Below are 22,602 nucleotides of genomic sequence, written 5' to 3'. Positions count from 1 at the left end.
ATTTGCGGAGACACGGCTTTGCTACAGCCTGGGAGATGTTTCCAGAAAGAGATTTTCACTCTGCAGCGGAGTGTGCTCTGATATGAAACTTCCTGGCAGATTAAAACTGTGTGCTGGACAGAGACTCTAACTCGGGACCTTTGCCTTTCGCGGGCAAGTGCTCTACCGTCCCGGTCCGGCACACAGTTTTAATCTGCCAGGAACTTTCATATCAGCGCACACCCCGTTTCAAAGCGAAAATTTCATTCTGCAACTACACATTGCCATATGGTGTCCATAGTGTTCGGTGTACGGGACCGGTAAACCAGCAACCTTCAGGCATAACTTTTATACCTTCGTTACAGTATTCCTTTGTAACGTTTCTGACTGTGCCCAGAATTATTTCTGTAATGTATTTTTCCAAATGTCTACCGCACTGACATAATTAGCCGGCCGAGGTGGCCGAGCGGTTCTAGGCGCTACAGTCTGGAACCGCGTGACCGCTACGGTCGCAGGTTCGAATCCTGCCTCGGGCATGGATGTGTGAGATGTCCTTAGGTTAGTTAGGTTTACTTAGTTCTAAATTCTAGGGGACTGATGACCTTAGAAGTTAAGTCCCATAGTGCTCAGAGCCATTTGAACCAATTGACATTATTACGGCGACGATCTCATTGGCTTTTGTTTTCTAGCACCTCAAGAGATAAACAAACAACTTGAGAGACTATAACAAGCCCACCGTCTAGGTGCAACGGCTGTCCCGAGTATCTATTTGTACGGAGTGATGTACACTCCTGGAAATTGAAATAAGAACACCGTGAATTCATTGTCTCAGGAAGGGGAAACTTTATTGACACATTCCTGGGGTCAGATACATCACATGATCACACTGACAGAACCACAGGCACATAGACACAGGCAACAGAGCATGCACAATGTCGGCACTAGTACAGTGTATATCCACCTTTCGCAGCAATGCAGGCTGCTATTCTCCCATGGAGACGATCGTAGAGATGCTGGATGTAGTCCTGTGGAACGGCTTGCCATGCCATTTCCACCTGGCGCCTCAGTTGGACCAGCGTTCGTGCTAGACGTGCAGACCGCGTGAGACGACGCTTCATCCAGTCCCAAACATGCTCAATGGGGGACAGATCCGGAGATCTTGCTGGCCAGTGTAGTTGACTTACACCTTCTAGAGCACGTTGGGTGGCACGGGATACATGCGGACGTGCATTGTCCTGTTGGAACAGCAAGTTCCCTTGCCGGTCTAGGAATGGTAGAACGATGGGTTCGATGACGGTTTGGATGTACCGTGCACTATTCAGTGTCCCCTCGACGATCACCAGTGGTGTACGGCCAGTGTAGGAGATCGCTCCCCACACCATGATGCCGGGTGTTGGCCCTGTGTGCCTCGGTCGTATGCAGTCCTGATTGTGGCGCTCACCTGCACGGCGCCAAACACGCATACGACCATCATTGGCACCAAGGCAGAAGCGACTCTCATCGCTGAAGACGACACGTCTCCATTCGTCCCTCCATTCACGCCTGTCGCGACACCACTGGAGGCGGGCTGCACGATGTTGGGGCGTGAGCGGAAGACGGCCTAACGGTGTGCGGGACCGTAGCCCAGCTTCATGGAGACGGTTGCGAATGGTCCTCGCCGATACCCCAGGAGCAACAGTGTCCCTAATTTGCTGGGAAGTGGCGGTGCGGTCCCCTACGGCACTGCGTAGGATCCTACGGTCTTGGCGTGCATCCGTGCGTCGCTGCGGTCCGGTCCCAGGTCGACGGGCACGTGCACCTTCCGCCGACCACTGGCGACAACATCGATGTACTTGGGAGACCTCACGCCCCACGTGTTGAGCAATTCGGCGGTACGTCCACCCGGCCTCCCGCATGCCCACTATACGCCCTCGTTCAAAGTCCGTCAACTGCACATACGGTTCACTTCCACGCTGTCGCGGCATGCTACCAGTGTTAAAGACTGCGATGGAGCTCCGTATGCCACGGCAAACTGGCTGACACTGACGGCGGCGGTGCACAAATGCTGCGCAGCTAGCGCCATTCGACGGCCAACACCGCGGTTCTTGGTGTGTCCGCTGTGCCGTGCGTGTGATCATTGCTTGTACAGCCCTCTCGCAGTGTCCGGAGCAAGTATGGTGGGTCTGACACACCGGTGTCAATGTGTTCTTTTTTCCATTTCCAGGAGTGTATGATGGAACTACCATATCAGTCCAGCTGTGGATAAGGCCAGTGATGTGCTCAAGTTTGTTGCAATAACGCTAAGGAACATGTGATGGAGATCTCTCACAGAACCACTTTTCAGTTTTCCAGTGCTATTCAAATAACGATAAACATAGAAGAAATGCACAATTCGACACGGTTTATTTTATAGACGGAGAGAGTTAAAGAACTGACCTTCAGTGTTATAGTGATAAGGGATTCGTTTAAGAGTGAGCCTACAGCGTATACCATAATGACCACCATGCTAAAATTGGGGTATCTGGCCTTAAACAGCGAGGTCCTACAACTTTTTCCCCCGTTTACTATCTGCGAATGGAACTGGGAAGGCGTGGTCTGTGGCGGTGGAGAGGGTCGGAAGGGGGAGGGGGGGTATAGGTCTAGTATGCTTTATACTCAATATACATCACCAGACGGTGTGCGGTGGAGGACTTTCCGATTGTGAATACAGATGTTGATTTTGCAGATTTTTGCCTCTAATTTAATTTCATTATTATTGTTACTATATGTGGGAGAAGAAGGGATTCGTTGGTAGGACATGTTCTGAGGCATCAAGGGATCACCAATTTAGTATTAGAGGGCAGCGTGGAGGGTAAAAATCGTAGAGGGAGACCAAGAGGTGAATCCTCTTAACAGATTCAGAAGGATGTAGGTTGCAGTAGGTACTGGGAGATGAAGAAGCTTGCACAGGATAGAGTAGCATGGAGAGCTGCATCAAACCAATCTCAGGACTGAAGATAACAACAATAACAACAACATCAATATGTGTTACACCGCCCGTCCGAAACATTCAGACTGGTTTTAACACTGGCGTAGAAGCGACGCCAGCTCAGTGACCACGGCGGCAGCTTGAACAACTTCAAACAACATACGTGTTTTCCATCTTCCAGTTGTGAGCAGATACTGAGGTTCAGCGTTGTTCTTCCACAAATCGTAACGGAGCGACATCACTAAATCAAGTGTTCAATTTATTTTCTAGAATGTTTCGAGAATGAGAGAAGTTTGTACAAAGTTTGTCCGGCTCACTTTGATTCTCGATCGAAAACAATAATGCTTCAACGCCTGTCGAGATTTCATTGAAATGCAAGAGATAAATAGTTCTCGTCTGGAAAAAAATCTATTGTGGTTAATACGAACCAATCACAGAACCATAAAATGAAGAAATTTATATGAAGGTACAACGGTTTCACGACATAACTGACATCCAAGTCAGTGTGACGCTCGATCTGAACAGTGACTCAAAGTAGGATTTTTCTGTCACTTCCACATGGTCGTATGAACCCTCTTTGTGTTGTAATAAAGTAGGGAGGGAAAGGGGGGGGGGGAGAATTCGTAGTACACTTGAAGCATCAAAATCACTATCTCAACTTTTTTATCCTGTTTGTTAACTCAGGCTCGAAACTTTTTGAACTGAAAGGGAGCGTTATAGTTTAATCTGGTTTGAATATTTCAGTTTGTATATAAATTTATTTATTTATTTATTTATTTTTTGCTTTTCTTACAACAGCCTACTTGTTTAGATATTTTGGCTTGTTAACAAAGAAACGACTGTAGTCATACCCTACACATCAACATCAGTTTCCATGAGAATAAAAGGAACTTTGATTTAATTGCCCACAACTTAACGTGCTCTTATCTCTTTTACAAGTAATGCTTGTGTTGCTGATGTTTACTTTAAAAATTAAGAACCTAATTTAGGAATGGTGAACGATCCACTAAAATGCAGGCAATGTGACGATGACAGTCTTGGCCTACTGCAATAAATACTAAGTGATCATAAATTTTACAGGTTGCCTCAGCCTTCTCAGGGCGATCACTGGCGACTCTTATAAAATATACGTATAACTGCTTCTACTGAAAGACACTTAGCTATGACTGTTACGTTATGAATAACCGCCTTAAAAGTATTCGGCACATAGGTCTCTGTTTGTTGATTGTTAATATTCTTTGAAGTACCATTCTGCATGACACAAGAATTTGTTTGCTAAATTCCAATACATGTTCTCAGAACAACGACCTGTCACTTTCAATTGATGCACAACACACTGCTTGATTCATACCCATGACTGATAGAAAATAGTGGAAGTCTCAGTTTCTATCGAAGCTCTCTGACCGGTATTTAGACAGTACTGTACAAATCGAAAAGCAAACGGATAGAAAAAAATCCACAGATATAAACAGTAGAGTTCAGCAATCCGGTTTCGATACACCAGGAAGACCCGGGTATGTTCTACAAATAATCCGTTAAAGTCGCCCGTTTCCATCAATCTCTTCAGTTGTTTCGTGTGTACAGTACTAAGGTTGATGTACTGAGGATTCAAGTTCGAAAGCAAGGTACATATATTTTACGGAGCTACATTGCAAGCTAAAACAGATCAGCCTTACGTCTTCAAAGTAGGACCAGTATCCCATAAAATTAACTGCACGTATTTCCAACTTCACTTTCCGCCACACAGGAAAAAAATGTGAAGTGCTTATTTAGGACTATGAATTAACACTAACGATAGTTTATTCGTGACATATTTTGCATCTTCTCTAAACAATATTCTTTCACAGGCAAGGCACATTCTTTCATACAGACTTCTTAGTGCAATGTAACGTATCGTAACGGAGCCTTCATAGCTCGGAAGTTACATAACTTTTCAGCAAAGCTTATTTAAAATTTTACGGGAATGTTTCGAATTAAAATAAGAAGATATTAGATATGTCGCAGGTAATAATCGTCTTCCGGTGTGTTCATTTCTTTGTGGATATTTGTCAATGCGCTGTTACCGTGTCAACAGTGCTAAGTCGGGAAAAATGATCGATATCAACTGGAAACCACTGAAGTCCATTATTCATCAAATTCCTTCATGAGTTACCTGATATTCGCACAGTTTACAATGTGAAATAACTATCACTATTTCCTAATACAGAATGCCAGTCACGATATTTTTACGGATAAATCTGTAATACATCTGATCAAAACTTAAATGGTTGAAATACTATCCGGTCCAGCCTGTTTCCTATATTTTCCAAAAAACCGATTTATTAAATTTCAGGATAGTTCCTCTGAATGTTTCTGTCGATTAGCCTTCTAACTCCTCTCCCTGCCAGTATTTGGTCCATCTTTAACGGCCTTGTTGTCAGCAGGACGATCAGTCGTAATCCTTTCCTTTTTATTTGTTTTCTCGTTCCTTTTCTATGCCTTCTAAGACACCATTAAGCGTCCATTTTGGGCTGCTGGTCAGGAGTCATGTTACGCTGTCCGTGGCTGTAACTGAATTTCAAGCTTTTTGATTCCTTCCTGTTCACTGATGGATTCTGTTCGACCTACAAATTTCGGTAGATTTCGCGTGTGTGTCTAAAAGATGCTGTCTAAAAGCATCATACATCTCATTGCGATCGTGGGCTGTCCGTAGAATGTAATTTTGGGCTGAAGGACCACAGAGGTTATGAAGCTGATGGAACAGTGGACTGTGCACATACCCAACGTGGCAAACATCTCCGTTCCTTCTTGATTGGAGAATGTTGAGAGTTTCAGTAGGTGTCAAGAAAGGAACTCTGCCAGATGAAGATAAATGGCAGGGATTTTCTGGCTGTCTTACAAGAACCCCGTCTTGCACAACCAGGCATACTTCGCATTACTTTATGTGTGAGTAAACTGTTGTTGATAAAAAAAATTCATCATAATCCTGACGCTGATAGTTCATATTCTTATTGCAGATGTGCTCATTATTATATAATTTAAGGCGTTATAACTATCAACAGAAGGTGCATTCTATCCAGCTGTGGTTTCATGGTTCACTACTGGTTAAATACACTTATACAATGTATGGTGCAAGTGAAAGCAAGTGGGGAAGAAGCGCGAAGAAAATATATGTCAGAACCTAAATTGGCTGATGACTTTGCCTTTCTGCAAAAGCGAAATGAAGTCTTAGATGAGGCGTCGGATAAGGCACATAAAACAGAATGTGTCATAAGGAGAAAAGGTTAGGTGAAGGTAATGAATAGAGGGAGAATATAGAATGAAAGAAAACAGAACGCCTTCAGGCACAAATGCATGTTTCATTTCGAGCTCTAAGGTTTCGTCTTCGGCTGCTTGATCAGTTTACATCGTTTTTTGAAAACGGCCTATTATTATTGGTCCTGTTGAGTACATAGGTATACAACTATGTGCAAATTGTGACTAAAAATTTTATAAAACTAAGACAAGGACGGAAAGATACTGTTTCTAGCAGTGGTTGCACAAACTTCTTAGGCATGGTATGTATACTGTACATATTACTTGAGGCAATTATATATAACTTGAGATAGTTAAAAATCTCGAAGAAGATGCATTGTATGAAAAATATGTTCTAGGTGAAAACTTAATATTAGCAAAGGGGATATCTGTCTGTGCTACAGCTTGCCACCCCCTCAACATACCGGCTTCTTGGACGGGGTCTACTTTGTATTTTCGAATGGGAAGCCCGTATTTTATCGCATATTCGGATTCTACAACATAAAACACGCAAGGTTAATTCTAATCATAGTTTCCCATTCGCTGTAGATGGCGATGTAATCAACAAATGCCAAGCGTGCCTGTTTTTGCAAATAAAAATCGATGCATTGGATTCTACGTTTCGTTTACAATGTTAATGTTGACCTATATACTGTAAAGGTTGATACTGATATTCAAACTTTGCTTGAGTGTTGCAAATCTGATTGTACAGTACAAATACGTGTAATATGCAAGCCATTGACATTTATGTCAAATAATAAACGTGTATGGTAATGCATTTTTCTGTTCCCTACGGGGTTCATTATAGTGAGTCTCCAGACCATCGGATTCAGGTGGTCGTCATCGAATCCTGCGATCAGGGCGATTGATTTCGGCGTGTGTTCCCCGGTCACCGTAACTCTCGCGCTGACCGCTAAGCAACTACTGGCGGAATACAAACCACAACTATTGTTATAACATGAGATGCCTACGAAGAGATAATGACAGGCGCAGAAGCCATGGATGCTCACCAGAATCAAACACCTCAATGGTGAAAGGCTAGGAGACTCACTAAAATCAAACACCCCACTGGTGAAATGGAAGCAGACTCACCAATACTAAGCGTCCCATTGGAAACAGAATACTATTACCAGAATGAGATTTCCACTCTGCAGCGGAGTTTGCGCTGATTTGAAACTTCCTGGCAGATTAAAACTGTGTGCCGGACCGAGACTCGAACTCGGGACTTTTGCCTTTCGCGGGCAAGTGCTCTAACAACTGGGCTACCCAAGTACGACTCACGCCCCGCCCTCACAGCTTTACTTCTGCCAGTACCTCATCACCTACCTTCCAAACTTTGCAGAAACACTTCTGCGAACCTCTCATTCTGGAAACATCCCCAAGGCTGTGGCTAAGCCATGTCTCCGCAATATCCTTTCTTTCAGGAGTGCTACTTCTGTAAGGTTCGCAGAAGAGCTTCTGTAAGGTTAGAAAGACAGGAGATGAGGTACTGGCAGAAGTCAAGCTATGAGGACGGACCGTGAGTCGTGCTTGGGTAGCTCAGATGGTAGAGTACTTGCCCGCGGAAGGCAAAGGTCCCGAGTTCGAGTCTCGGTCCGACACACAGTTTTAATCTGCCAGGAAGTTTCAGAATACTATTACATCCATGTCATACATGGCATATAGAAATTGAAATACATGACGCAGTTGAGAACTATTTTTAGATTATTATCTGTATAGAGCTGCTAAGATGGTATGGAGGGCAGTGTTAGAGAAGTATAAAAACTGAAAGTGAGGAGAGAAACGACATTACTACCAGTGGTGAAAATTTTAATTTTCATCCTATTACTTTGCAAATAAATTTATATTTCCAGTATGTAGCAGGGCAACGTCTTTGCCATTGTGGTGACACCGGTTCCCGTCAGATCACTGAAGTTAAGCGCTGTCGGGCTGGGATAGCATCTGGATGGGTGACCATCCGGTCTGGCGAGTGCTGTTGGCAAGCGGGGCGCACTCAGCTCTTGTGAGGCAAACTTAGGAGCTTCCTGATTGAGAAGTAGCGGCTCCAGTCTCGTAAACTATCATACGGCTAGGAGAGCGGTGTGCTGACCACATGCCCCTCCATATCCACATCCAGTGACACCTATGAGCTGTGAAAGTAATGGAAACCAGACTGTACCGTTGGACCCTCCAAGGACTGTTTGGACAGAGTTTAGTTTAGTTAGTTTTAGTATGTTACAGAATTTTATACACATAATGTCTATGGTACAGTTACATAATCCACCAGCAGGAAGAAACTGACATGATTCAATAGACAACTGCTCAACGAGCAGAATTGCAAAAACATGAGAGTTGTTCAACAATCACACAATCTCATCCACTTATCAATAGGAAACTTAAACTTGCGTGATTGAACCAATCTTTATATGCGGAGAGTACTCACTGAAGATTAACGAGTCTAATGTCTCGTGGTGGCTGTAGTAAAATATTCACTTTTCTCCAATGAAGGTAACAGAAGGATCCTGGTACCCTTTTAACAATATTCTATAAGGCAGCAGAACAGAAACGACGTCAGAATTACTGAGTAGTATGTTCAGTGGTGATGCGGCGCTGTCGTTTTGCAGGTGTGGCGCGGCGGCGATGAGGAGGTAGCCGGCGCGGCGGGATGCGGCGGGTGTGCGCCACGGGGCTCGTCCTGCTGCTCACCCTCACAGGTCTGCCAACCTCTGCATGCCGCTGCTACTGCTATTGCCAACTGCTGCTCTCTATCATTATTTACAATTGTCAAATTAACGTGTCACATTACTTCAACGGCTGTCTGAAAAGTAAACACTCATGGAAATGGAAAGTGTTGCACCTTGAAGAACCAGCCCGCAATTATCAGACTTCATTTCCATTGTATTCAAAACTTATTTCCATCATAAACGTCAGTATTAATAGATTCCTCGATTCAACTAAAAATGTTGCTTTCACGATTTGCTTGTCATAGGCTACCTGAAATTTGTTCTGTCATGTCTCTTCTTTTCTTCGTCCTTCGTTGGGGACCGCAATCACGTACAAACTTTTGTATGGAATTTTATCTCTGTTTTACTATTCAATTATTTCAGAGAATCGTTATGTCGGATTTGTCGCCATTATGAAGAACACAATGAACTGAAAAACAAGAAAATGTACATATCATACAAAGTATGGCACAACGTTGAGAACATCACTTACACATCACAAGATGCCCAACATGATAAGATGACATGTCGTCATCGAAATAACATATCTGTACTTATAAGTCAGTCATCATATTACAGGAAATGAACACAGATCAAAATACATAATTCGGCTGATAGTGTGCATAGCAAACGAAACTTAACATATCGTATTGCATATATGAAAGCTGACACAGTGCTTGACCTGCATGCATCATGTCCAGACATCAACTAACAACATTTGTCAAAAAAAAACTTCACAACTCGTTATGAAGTTATATAATCATATAATCTTTGGACTTTCCAAGGCAGTACCGGGAAAGCAAAACGAGACTATTGGTTTGGCATAGTGTGTAGCATACACTTTTAATACATGCACATACCAAATGCTTACAACAGAAGAATACAGAACTCCGTTCTTGGAATGTAAATATTACCATTTTAAGATACGTTACAAAACGTGATCCTGAAAGAAATCACATAGATGCAATCCTATAAAATCGTAGTCTACTCACTCCAGGTGATACACATAAAGGAAACGCATACATGCGACTCTTCACAAGACTCATGCGAATGACAAGAAACACCACAAAACTCAGAAACCAACATACCTGCAAAACCCTGAGTGCAGAACACACTTAATGATGTTTCTCACGCATTCCCAAAAGAAGACAGTGTTTATAATATATTATTTAAAACACGATTGAACTGAAGAGGAAAGGTGGAAAGTTGGATGGGGTGGGGGATAAAAGGGAAGTGGATTATGGTGGGGGTGGAGGTGGAGGTGGAGGGGAGAGGGTGGAATGGGGAAGGCTAGGAAGGAACGAAAATGGTACACTGGCATGTTAGACTACATACATCATCATATACTGCAGTAATACAAGAAATAATTAATTTTATATTAATGTTGTCTTACTAACTATATCATGTGAAGATTAGAAGTACACATAGTAGATTCTACACACATCAACAGAAATGAGAACAGTGAGGAAGTAAACATTGGGACTGGTGGATACACATTAGATGAAGCTAGAGTATTCTGCAACCTAGGCCGTAAAATAACCCATGATGGATGTAGGAAGGAGGATGTCAAAAGCAGACTAGCACTTGAGAAAAAGCACTATTGGCCAAGATAAGTCTACTAGTATCAAATGTAGGTCTTAATTTGGGGAAGATATTTCTGAATATATACATATGGAACACAGTTTTGTCTGGTAGTGTCATGGACTGTGGGAAAACTAGACAGAAGAGACTCAAAGCATTTGAAATGTGGTACTATAGAATAAAATGTTGAAAATCATGGGGACTGAAAGGTAAGGAAGGAGGAGGTTCACGACAGAATCTGTGAGGAAAAGAATACATGGAAAATACCGACAAGAAGGAATGACAGGGTGGTAGGACATCAGTTAAGACATCAGGGAATTACTACTATAGTACTAGAGGGAGCTGTAGAGGGTAAGAACTGAAGAGGTGGGCAGAGACTGGAATACACCTAGCAAATAATTGAGGAGGAAGGCTAAGAGTGCTACTTAGAATTGATGATGTTGGCACAACAGAGGAATTCGTGGTGAGTTGCATCATACCAATCAGACGACTGATAACTCAAAAATATGTGTTCCTAAAATAATATATATTGTACAAATAATAATCATTTAACTATAATATAACATGTTTCTTAAATGAAGAAGAAAGTATAATGTAAACTAATTTCTCCCAGCCCCATATAGGTTCCTAATAGCATACACATAGCTCTGAAAATTCGTGATTGCACATTTTTAATAGCTACGAAAATACTTGTAACACTTATAATGAAAAACATGGCATGTATGTGATAGGTATTAGTTATAAGGCAAAATATTTATACTTCAGTTATGTAGTCTAAGCATTTCCTAAAAAAAAAAAAAAGCAAGAAAGAAAAACGAAATGTCCTCGGGGAAACAGCAGAGAATAAAACGAATCAATCATGCATCGTTATCAAATTTTGAGCTATGCAGGTAGTTCCAAGTCTCCAGCTCATTAGTTTCAAATCAGTTGCAAAATGTCTGTCAAACAGAAAAAAGACAGAAGAACAAATTAACCCCTCCCACACATCAGACGTGAAGCAAATTACTATTACATTGTCATCCTGTTCTGAACTATATTGACAGTCTGATAACTCTAGCTTATTGAGAAGTTAATTTGAAGTCAGTTGCAAAATTTGATGAGTGCAGTCTGACGGATATAAAAGTGAAGTACCCTTGGCCAGTTAATATTGCACTGTCTTGCAGTTCTAAGATATTTTGAATGTTTCAAGTCTCTAGGTCTTAAGGAAGTTAGTTCAAAATAATTTCAGAATTTGTATCAAACAGACAATAAATTGTCATAACAGAAAGCTGTTAATAAAAGAAGAATATTTAGCAAAACCTGCTGAGAAGTTATTAAAGATTAAAAATTAGGTTAGTTATTGGATTAAGACCGCCTACCCAATAGCTTGTATGTCCACTTTGGCAAGAATAACAGCGGCAATGTGTCGTGACATAGAAGCAATGAGGCTTTAGTAGGTTAGTGAAGAGAGGGGTACTGTAGCTGCACATGCAAATCACCTACTTCACATAAATTCCAGAGAGGGAGGGGATGAGCTCTGATGCCACATTGAATCATGTCGCAAATTTGTTCAATCAGGTTCAGACCCTAGAATTAGCAGACCATCACATCGCCACTGCATTCTTCAGACCACTCAGCTACACTCCTGGCCTTGTGACACCGCGGATTATCTTGTTGAAAATGCTACTGCCATCAGGAAACATGATCGTTATGAAGAGGGGTATGTATCTGAAACCAGTGCACAATAATCCTTGGCCTTTATGGTGCCTTGCCGAAGATCCAGTGGACCCACGGAGGCCCAATATGAATGTTCCCCAGAGCATAATGGGACCGCCACCACCTTATCTGTGTCATGCATTACGGGTGTCAAGGAGCTATTCCCCTAGTAGATGGTGGATTTGTGCCCTGCCGTCCTCATAATGGAAAAGGGATTCATCAGACCATACAATGCTCTGCTATCATCCAGTGCCGATGGTTACATATCCATTTAATTCATAGATGTCGATGTTGCAGTGTTAACATTGGCACATGTTTGTGTCGTCGGCTGTGGAGGCTCTTTGTTATGTGTGTTCAGTGCTCTGTGTGTTCACGTACACTTGTACTCTTCGCAGCATTAAAGTCTGATGTTAATTCTGTCAGAATTCCCAGCCTGTCCTGTTTTATTAGTCTGACCAGACTACGACGTACGATCCTTTTAATGAAGATGGCCGCCCAACCCCATTCTGTCCAGATGTGGTTCCACATTGGGTTCACCAAGTGTTGAAGACATTCGCTACAATACTCCTCTAACACCTCACAGGCCGTGGACTTTCCGAAATCTTCATGTCGAGCATGTGGACCATCACAATCTACCCTCAGTCAAACTAAGTTGGATTGTGTGCCTGCACCATTCTACACACGGAAAGCATGCTCAATGACACTACATGCATTGTGTGTGTGTGTGTCTGAATAGCAGTCATTCCTCAACACATGACGCAGCTATCGCCTGGGCAGTTTTACATTGGTTGTAGGTTGGTGGTCATAACGTTTTGGCTGATCAGTGTACACCTATAGTATGGAGACACTGCTTTAGTACTGACTTAGTCCGTATGGCTCATCTAAATTCACGAATGCATTCACAGTTTCAGTGGCGTCAATACTTAGACAGTATAATGTATTAGTGTTTGTAGCTCTGAAGTTACAGTAGAAGAACTTTGGCGGTGTTATAGGGTCGGAGTTGGTGAAGGAGGAAGGGAGAATGGAAGGGGAACAAGTGAAGCGTGAAGGATGGAACACTGATATTTCACGTTATAAGGAGGTGCACCATCCAAAAAAGAGGAACACTGCTGTGGGCAGAGCTTGTGTAGTACGCATTTCTGCCACTAGGTGTAGCATAGTGCAACTCATTGCCAATTCAGTGCCTCCTGTGTTGCCGACCTCACCTGTTGTGTTCATGTGGAGTGACTGTTTTTGCTAGCGCTGTTTCGGTCTTGTTTCGTTTTACATGATGGCAAGTTTAAGTGAACAATGTGCAGCTGTGAAATTTTGTTTTCTGCTAAGTAAAAATGCTGCTGAAACTGTTTTAGTGTTGAAAACAGCGTACCAGAATGACACTATGGTAAAAACTCAAGTGTACAGCTGGTTCACTCGATTAAGAAATGGCGGTATGTCGGTTGATGACAAACCTCGTTCTTAACGACTATCCAAATCATGGAAACATAGAAAAAATTAGAGAGCTTGTCAATCAAATCTTTTATTTGGAAGTTTTATGAAGATTGCACAACAGTGTTTGTCAAAAAAGGCCCGATTTGTGGCAGACAGGAGACTGATTCTTCCACCATGACAATGCACCTGCACACACAGCCATCTCTGTTAGATAGTTTTTGGCTAAAAATGGCGTGGTTTCGCTGCCCCACACATTACTCCCCTGACTCTGTGCGACTTTTCTTATTTCCACTCATGAAAAGGGGCATGAAAGGACACTGATTTGACAACATTGAAGATGTCAAGGAAAAACGAGGGAGAAGCTACCAGCCATTTCTAAAGATGACTACAGAAAATGTTTCAATTAGGGGAAGCACTGGTAAGACAAATGTATTAGCTTTAATGGAGAGTCATCCGAAAGAGATTTGTTTTGTAAACAGAAAATACATAAAAAAATAAATCCGATTTATTTTGGTACCCCCTCCCATTTACATAAGCATATACTGTAGTAATACCATTCAGCTTCACATTATTGTGGTCTTAATAACACCGTCCTATGGAGATCTGAAGCATATATGAGCATTATATACATTTTTAAGCTAAAATACCGAAACACTCATTTTGGAGGCAATAATATAAAAAATCTCAAAACTTAGTGGAAAAAGTTTTATAAAGGAGATGGAGGGTGATGAAAGTGAAGTGAAGGAGGGAAGGGGAAAGAGGGAAAGGGAGGAACGTTCTGAAGATGGTACATTAACAGTCTACATTATGTACATAACTATATACAGAAGTATTACATAAACAGTCTCTAATTTTATATTAATGTTGTTGTACTAATCTTACCATGCATCCATCTGAAGTATATAATAGGTTCTGTATACTGTCTTGAGATATGTACATAACTATATACAGAAGTATTACATAAACAGTCTCTAATTTTATATTAATGTTGTTGTACTAATCTTACCATGCATCCATCTGAAGTATATAATAGGTTCTGTATACTGTCTTGAGATATCATTTACAAATAATAACTAAGAAAATGTACTAAAATTATTTGTCAGTTTCTAAATATTAAAAGTTAGTAGAAATAGAAAAGTCCCCTGAGACATGTGATTGCATTATTGGGATAGTATACTAGTACTGAATTAACCTTTATTGTTTTTCGTAATTCAGGCATACAGTCAGGGTTCGATGGTATCGTTACACAGATAATATGAACCTGGCATTACAACACAGTTAATGTTTGTAGCCCAGTAGCTAAAATAAAAGAAAATTGGCTGTCACCATACATTGTCAACATATATTGTGTGCATCTATAAAATTCAAATTACTATGGTCCTAATATAGCGACATAGTATAGAAAACTGCAGCATAAAAATATTTATATACACATCTTTTGGTTGGTGAAAAATCTTTAAAGTGTCCTAAAAGATATATGATTGTATTAAAGACAATGATAAATTAACACTTCTCTAATGTTGTCTAAGGCTGCTGTAATAGTTGATTATTTAGTAGATCATGCAGAGAGTTAATCACACAGTTTTGTATTTCCGTTTCCTATACCATATTCATTTTCTTGTTTTCATGTAGTGTATGCACAAGCAAAAAGCCACTTCATTCTATTTCACTTGGTGGTTATTCTTCTGTAATAGCTTTGTGAATGCTGAAATACATCTCTCCGTATCAAAACATGTTCTTTAAACCTATTGTCAGAAGAGCACCCAATCTTTTCAATGTACTATATGTCACATGTGTGATATTTAATCTTGTAGAGACTGGATCTTCTCATCGGGATGGTTTTATTTACACAGTGTCTAAGGATGTTGCCTAAGTTTTTATTGGTGTGGAAACCTACTGAGACATTTTTTCTATCAAATGTTTTAGAAGTTTTGTTTGATGCAGTTCCTAAGTATGGAAGTCTAACAAATGCGTACTTTTTCACTTGTTTGTCGCCTCTAATTGGGTAATTTTCACAATATCAAGGCCTTATTATGACTAATTTTCTTTTCTTATAATATTGTGACTACATCTGGCATATACCCATTGTTGACTGCAAAAATTTAGTTCAGACTCAGTCTCTTCACTGTTCAGTGGAAGACTGGTATACAAGTGTACCGCATAGTTGACGGAAGCAGTTTAATGTTTACTTTCATGACTAGATCAGTTATTAATTAAACAATCAGTAGTTGATAGTTTCTGGAAAATTCCTATCTAGCGTCTGTTGCTGGTATTAACAATTTTTAAGTCAAGGAAATTAGTCGTTTTGGTAAATTGAATTTTTTGATTGATGCTATTCAGATCATAATACGTTGATTGTATTTCAGTCAGAGAGCCTTCAACAAGACTACTCAGCCATCACTGTATCTTTTATAGTAACAATTTACAGCCTGAACGTTCAAAATAAAAAAAAAATTACTCACAGATTATTTAGAAATATGTGAACCAATGACCATGCTGTTGTGTATGTTTTTCTCCTTGGAAAGTTGGGTTGCTGTAAGTAGAAGAACAAAATGTAATTACAAGTAAAGTAACTAGAACAGCGTGTAGGTAGATGCAAAAGTAATTACCAAAAAGTAATGAGGATTACAGAATCATTGAAAGCATCAAGGAGACACTGAGAACAAGTTAGACAATCAGTTCACAGACAGATGACGAAACAAGATTTTTTAATTATGAAGAAATTGTTTAAAAAGCTGAAATAGTACAGTTTTATTGGTAAAGCAAAATTAACAAACTAAGTAAAGTCCTCACTGTTAATTTCATTGATATTTTAAGAAAAAGCTCAAGTACTGTAATTTCATTCTCTTGATAAGGAGCCTAAAGAAGGTATTAGTATGAATCCGAGCACTCCAAAAATATGTAGAGTGTGTTCCGAATTAGACCACTGTTAATTCCTAAACAGCCCTGCATATAATTTAGGTAAAAACCTAGATGGACTGTTTAAAGAATACTACAAGTATAAAAAACGATGTAAGGTTCGTAACTGACAAGCTGTAGCACAAGAAATTAAAGATCTGTGTATACTGGACAGTGGCATACTAATCTTATATCGTTTGATACAGATAATGTGCATACAAATACACAAAAAAACTGAGATCTTAGAGTTAATATGGGGAGCCCTAATGAAATACAGGAAACTGTTATAGTTGACTGTGGTCAATAAATGTTTTATTTTCTAAGGAGAAATTTATGCATGAGAGCGTCGTCTGGCTATGGGTAGCTGTCTGTTGCGGACATTGGCTGACATTTATATAAATAACACAGAACTACGATTTTTCTGAAGAATTTGAATATTCATACTGCAAGTGTTTGTTACTATAAAACACGTGCTGATGACTCAGTAGTCATCAACTTGTAACACGTAATTTTGTAAAATTATTCTAGTCCATATTGAGTGAAGCTATGACTGTATGATTATAATGCAAACAATGCGCCAGTCACCATTTCTGTTAGCTGTTCACAATGCCCTTGTCTGTTATAAAGGAAGCAGATGGGAATCAAGTTTGATGGTGTACATATGATCACTCCATGAAACTGAACTGGTTTTTGTGATAATGACTGTACGCTTAAAATGCGAGCAATGCGCCAATTATTATTCCTATTGGTTAATCACGACACTCTTGTCTATTGTAAAGCAAGCGGATGGGAATTCAATTTGGTGCTGCACGTATGATCACTCCACGAAAAAGACAAACCCGTTTTATTGGCACAATACAAATGATTTTCGCATATTGTTCCTTTAGTCAAGCTATCTGCCAACATATTACGCGAGATAGTAGCGCCCTCATCCCCCCGCCCCCTGCTTCTCCGTCATCGAGTGGTCGAGACAAGAAGTTAAAAATGTTTAAAAAACTGATTTTTTAAAAAATGTTCGTTTTGTAGTACACATCTTTCTGAGAGAACTTTGGTATATAAAACATATATGTTAGAGGAGCTGGAAGACATTTTATTTGATCTTAAGTGTGCCACAGTTCAGTGCCACGCCTCTTCACACAGCGTTGTTCTATCGCACGCCACTTTATTTCGCTGTGTGGAACACAAAGATGTATATTTTGCAATGGAAGCCATCAAACCTATATTCAGGCAGAGGAAATTAAAATGTCCTGTAGCGCCTCTCCTGCTTCGAGTCGGCCGGTTTGACAGCCCACTCCCTTAGAAAAACTCACAGCTAATACTGGCTGGGACTATTTGCAACCGGGAGAATAAGAACTCTTAAGAAAATTATCACTCTTTATTACCTATTAGCTAACAACTTTCTAATTTGCGTGACATAAAATTAAATATAAGAAACATAAAACCAGTAAAGACAAGAGACAAGCTAGATAGTACACGATTCTTCAATCCTTCGGTCCCAACATTTTTTTCATATAATTTTGCTACAGCTTTACAAGGCGTGCTTTCCTTTCTGCGAAAGAATCTATTACCTCATTAAAGTTCGTCAAACGTTTTGCCACATGATAAACCAAACGGCCGTTGTCTAATACTGAAAAAACTGTTATGCAAATAATACCAAAGACTTGTGTGGTTTCTCGATTTTATTACGTCTATTTTCTCTGCTAGATAAAAAGTAATATTGCAGCAATTGTAAGACACGCGAAATAAGCGAGACCGCTTTGATCATTTTTATGTATCTCGTTTGCATAAATATCACAACAGACTATAATTCATGAAGTACCAATATCAAATATCTATTAGACCTACTACAAATAAAAAGTTTGATGTTAGGAAATAGTTTCACAGCTCATTCAAACGCTCCAGTTTCTCAGGCATGAGATCAAGAAGTAGCAATACGAAATTTTATATAAATTTGAAATCGGCATATTCTTCGTTATAATTTGTATGATGTCCCCATTTCTTCTGCTTCCTTCTACTAACGAACAGCCTTGTCATCACTAACTCTGTAGCTATTTCTGACATTGTCAAAACTTTTTCTCCAGTTAGCTTGGCCATCCCTGCAATAACACCAGTTTAGCTAAACCCGCGTTTATTCTCCGTTTCGGCGTTAATACGTGTTCGTACAACGCGTTTTCCGCAATATTTCAAGAATATGAGTAGAACATAAGTGGCTGCTAACCGGGGACTGTACAACTGGCCGGCCGGTGTGGCCGTGCGGTTAAAGGCGCTTCAGTCTGGAACCACGTGACCGCTACGGTCGCAAGTTCGAATCCTGTCTCGGGCATGGATGTGTGTGATGTCCTTAGGTTAGTTAGGTTTAATTAGTTCTAAGTTCTGGGCGACTGATGACCTCAGAAGTTAAGTCGCATAGTGCTCAGAGCCATTTGAACCAGCCACTGTACAACTGTCCCTTAGTAATGTAGCGATCTGGAAATTTTTTTCCGTCAGATTTCAATTTCTTGAATACGCCGATAAGATTAATACGTAATCTTTCTTACCTGTTACCCGTTTATTTCCACTGTGGTAGTCTGAATCTATGCATTTTGCTAATAATTGTAACAACACTGATCATTCGCGCTCCCAATCAACCTCATAAACCACGAGAGACTGGCATTTACCTGTTAGGAATTATTCGACTCACTAGTACAGCTCCGTCCTTTTTTGCATGCGGCAAAGTTTTTTATCTCTAGATGCGACAGGATTCCCCTAGTAGAGACTTCACGTACACTAAGGAAGCATCAAACATCAACTTAAGATTCGTTCAGAAATAAAGTTAGAATGTGTTCAAAAACCAACAATGATGCGTTTCAAAAACATATGAATAATCAATAGACCAACGTGTGCTGGATGCTAGGCGCTTTGTGAAACCAGGTTTTTTTTTTTCTTCAAGAATACGAATTTGGGGCACCCTGAAATTGCTACCCGGTTTCCGTCCATTCCCTCCCCGTAGATCCGGGCTTGCTATCGAGTCCTCTGGAGTGAAACGTAGTTGTAGATGGGTAGATAGTTGGCTCCCTGAAGATACCTGGAAACTCGTTTCACGGCGAGCCATTGTTGGTTCTGCGTATCATTGCAGCATTGACTTAAATTGTTTACAGCGTATGAAATATCCAATCTCTTGTTTTTAGTGCATGTTGTCTCTTGTTTCAGTATAATTTTTTATCAGATTTTGCGCTTACTTCAGTGGAAGTTCGAACAAGTGTGCAGTTTGAAATTCCAAAAAGACACTTCACTTATGTATCTCTTTTGGTCTACTTAATCACTCATGTTTAACGATTTCTAGTCATCTTATAGTTTGTGCCAATTCCTTGGTTTAATTCACCAATATCTTTCATACGTAGCAAACGCTTCTAGAAATGCACTTACTGCATCCATCTGCTCCTTGTCTAGGCTGTATTCTTCGGGTGAAGCAGACAGGTACTGAGCTGAAGTGTACCTTGTAACTGGTGAGTAGACTTAATCAAAATCAGCATCTTCCGTTCGAACGCTTCCCTTAACCACTAATGTTGGGTTATACAGAATTGTTTCTCTCTTCTCATTTGTATTCTTCTTAAATTTCTACTTACAAGGTAATAATCTGTTCCCTTGTGGAAGATCTGTTAAAGGCCAACTTCTGTTTTTCATTAAGATGTCATATTCTTCACCAATTGCTTTTTTCTTCCACGGACCACCACGAGAAGATGATAAATATTCAAGTCTCAGGACCATTCAAATATGGAATTGGGCGAAATAAACTGAGTCCCTCCTCTTCTTTCTCTCTTTACTGGTGGAAGTTGTAATCTTTTATCAGAGTACCCGTAGATATTTTCCCATCAGAAATGTAGCCTTCGACCATTATTACTTGTTTGTCATTTAAGAACATCACTAATACTAGTCATAGAAGTATCATCTGTAGAAAGCGAGGGCCGCAGGAAATAAACTTTAATCTTGTAGCGGTCCTCTCTGAATTTTTCCAACCCACTTGCGACCTTATGGGCGTTGGTGGGGGATATACGGTTGGCGTAAAGACATGTGGCGCCAGATCGCAGCGCTGAAGTGAATGGTTTTTGGTAACAGAGGAGAGCTTTGTGTTTGTTGTCAGTGGAGGCTGGAAAAAAACCCGCAATTCTGGCAGAATTCTCTGTTGAAGGGAACCCTCGTTATTGGACTGCAGTGATTCGTATTTTGACTGGCCACTGGCGCCTTTTGGCGGCAAGGAATACGTGGGGCATAAGTCAGAACTGCAAGGTAAGCAGATCCGGGTATGAAATTAAAAGTGTCGGCATCGAATTTGGATTAGGATGCAATGGCGTTCTGATCTATTTCGCGTAGCAGTGCGGTAGAGATTACTTCCTCTTGGAGACCCGAATGGTTGCTAACGACTCTGTCTTTGTGAAGAGCCAGCTCATAAGCAACACACAGATCGGTGCACAAGGTCCGATGAGCATAAATCGCAGCACCTGCTGAGTAGTTCAAGTTGATTTCACACTTGTGGAATCCAGGACGATCACCTGTGTCATCTCCTTTTGCAGTGGTTCAAATGGTTCAAATGGCTCTGAGCACTATGGGACTCAACATCTATGGTCATCAGTCCCCTAGAACTTAGAACTACTTAAACCTAACTAACCTAAGGACATCACACAACACACAGTCATCATGAGGCGGAGAAATTTTGCAGTGGTAATGAATGTGTGGACTTCTGGGTATTAGTCACCAACTTCCGGACATTGTTCTGATCGAGAATTACAGGATTAAATAGTTGTCAGTTATCGTTGGACTTTGTGGGACAGTAAATTCTTAAGAGGGGAAGAAATAATTTAACCAACAGAGGAGTGACACACTTTCTATTTAATCTTTATGCAAGTTTCGACAGATATAGTTACCACTGGTTTTTGATTGTTCATTTTATTTGTTGTTCCCGTAAATGTGCTTATGAATAAATGAAAATATTCAATTTAATCATTGTCTCTGTTCGGTCCCATCACTTACATTAAATTGTGTCTAGGAAGGTCCTAGTCATCGGCTAAAAATAATATCCAACACTCTGCTCCTGTCACATAACGTTAGTCAGTGAGAAATACAGTGCAAGTTTCCCTCCTTAGGATGTATCCCTAAGGCCATAATTTTCGCGTTATCCATTTAAGTTCGTGCACAAAAATTTAGTACTTACTTCTTAAAGAGCTTTGGAGGCTCAAGAGAAATTCTACGCCGCGGAGTTTTGCAATTTACTCTTAAAATTTCCATTCACTTTGTGTTTATTTAGCAAAATACAAATTATCTGTCAGTGCCGCTGAATACAGACAGGCGTTCCCTGCCCTTTTTGTATGCCGCACCCATCATACTTAAAATTTACTTGGCATCTCCTTCTTCCACAATCCTCTTCCATGTGCCCATAAGTCTTCCTCTCTTCCTTGTTCCCTCGGGATTTCAAGCCAATGTTTTTCCCTCAATGGCTCCATTTGGTTTTGTCAATGTGTGGTCCAACCACCCCCACTTTCTCTCTCGTGTCTGGTCTTCTATAGGTATCTGGTTTGTTATTTGCCAGAGCTCCTCATTACATACTTTTTCTGGCCACCAGATATTCATGATGCGTTGGAGACATCTATTTACAAAGTTTTATTAACTGGGATGTTATTTTTTTTTCCATTTTACAGCTTCCACTGGCGTACAGAAGGACAGCCTTTACATTTGTATCAAAAATATGGATTTTTGTTTTGTACCTGATATTTATATTTTTCCATGTTGGATACAATTGTATGAGAGCAGCATTTGCCTTTTTAATGCGGTTTTTCACGTCATCTCTAGATCCACCATCTTCCGTCACTATACTACCCAGATACAGGAAAGAGTCGACAGTCTCCACCCGCTGCAGTGGCACCTCCATGTTGCCTGAATTTACTCTGATTTCCTGTGTTTTGCCTATATCTTGAGGCCAGCAGTCTCTGCTTCTTCATTCAGCTTGCATATCAGTCAGCCTTCGAGCTAATAAAACCATATCATCCACAAAATCCAAATCCTCCAGACGTTCACTGATCCTCCACTGGATTCCTCGTCTCCTGCCTGCTGTGACTCTTCTCATAG

Source organism: Schistocerca piceifrons, chromosome 2 (assembly GCF_021461385.2).
Source record: "Schistocerca piceifrons isolate TAMUIC-IGC-003096 chromosome 2, iqSchPice1.1, whole genome shotgun sequence".
Lineage (NCBI taxonomy): Eukaryota > Metazoa > Arthropoda > Insecta > Orthoptera > Acrididae > Schistocerca > Schistocerca piceifrons.
This window is presented reverse-complemented; position numbering follows the sequence as displayed.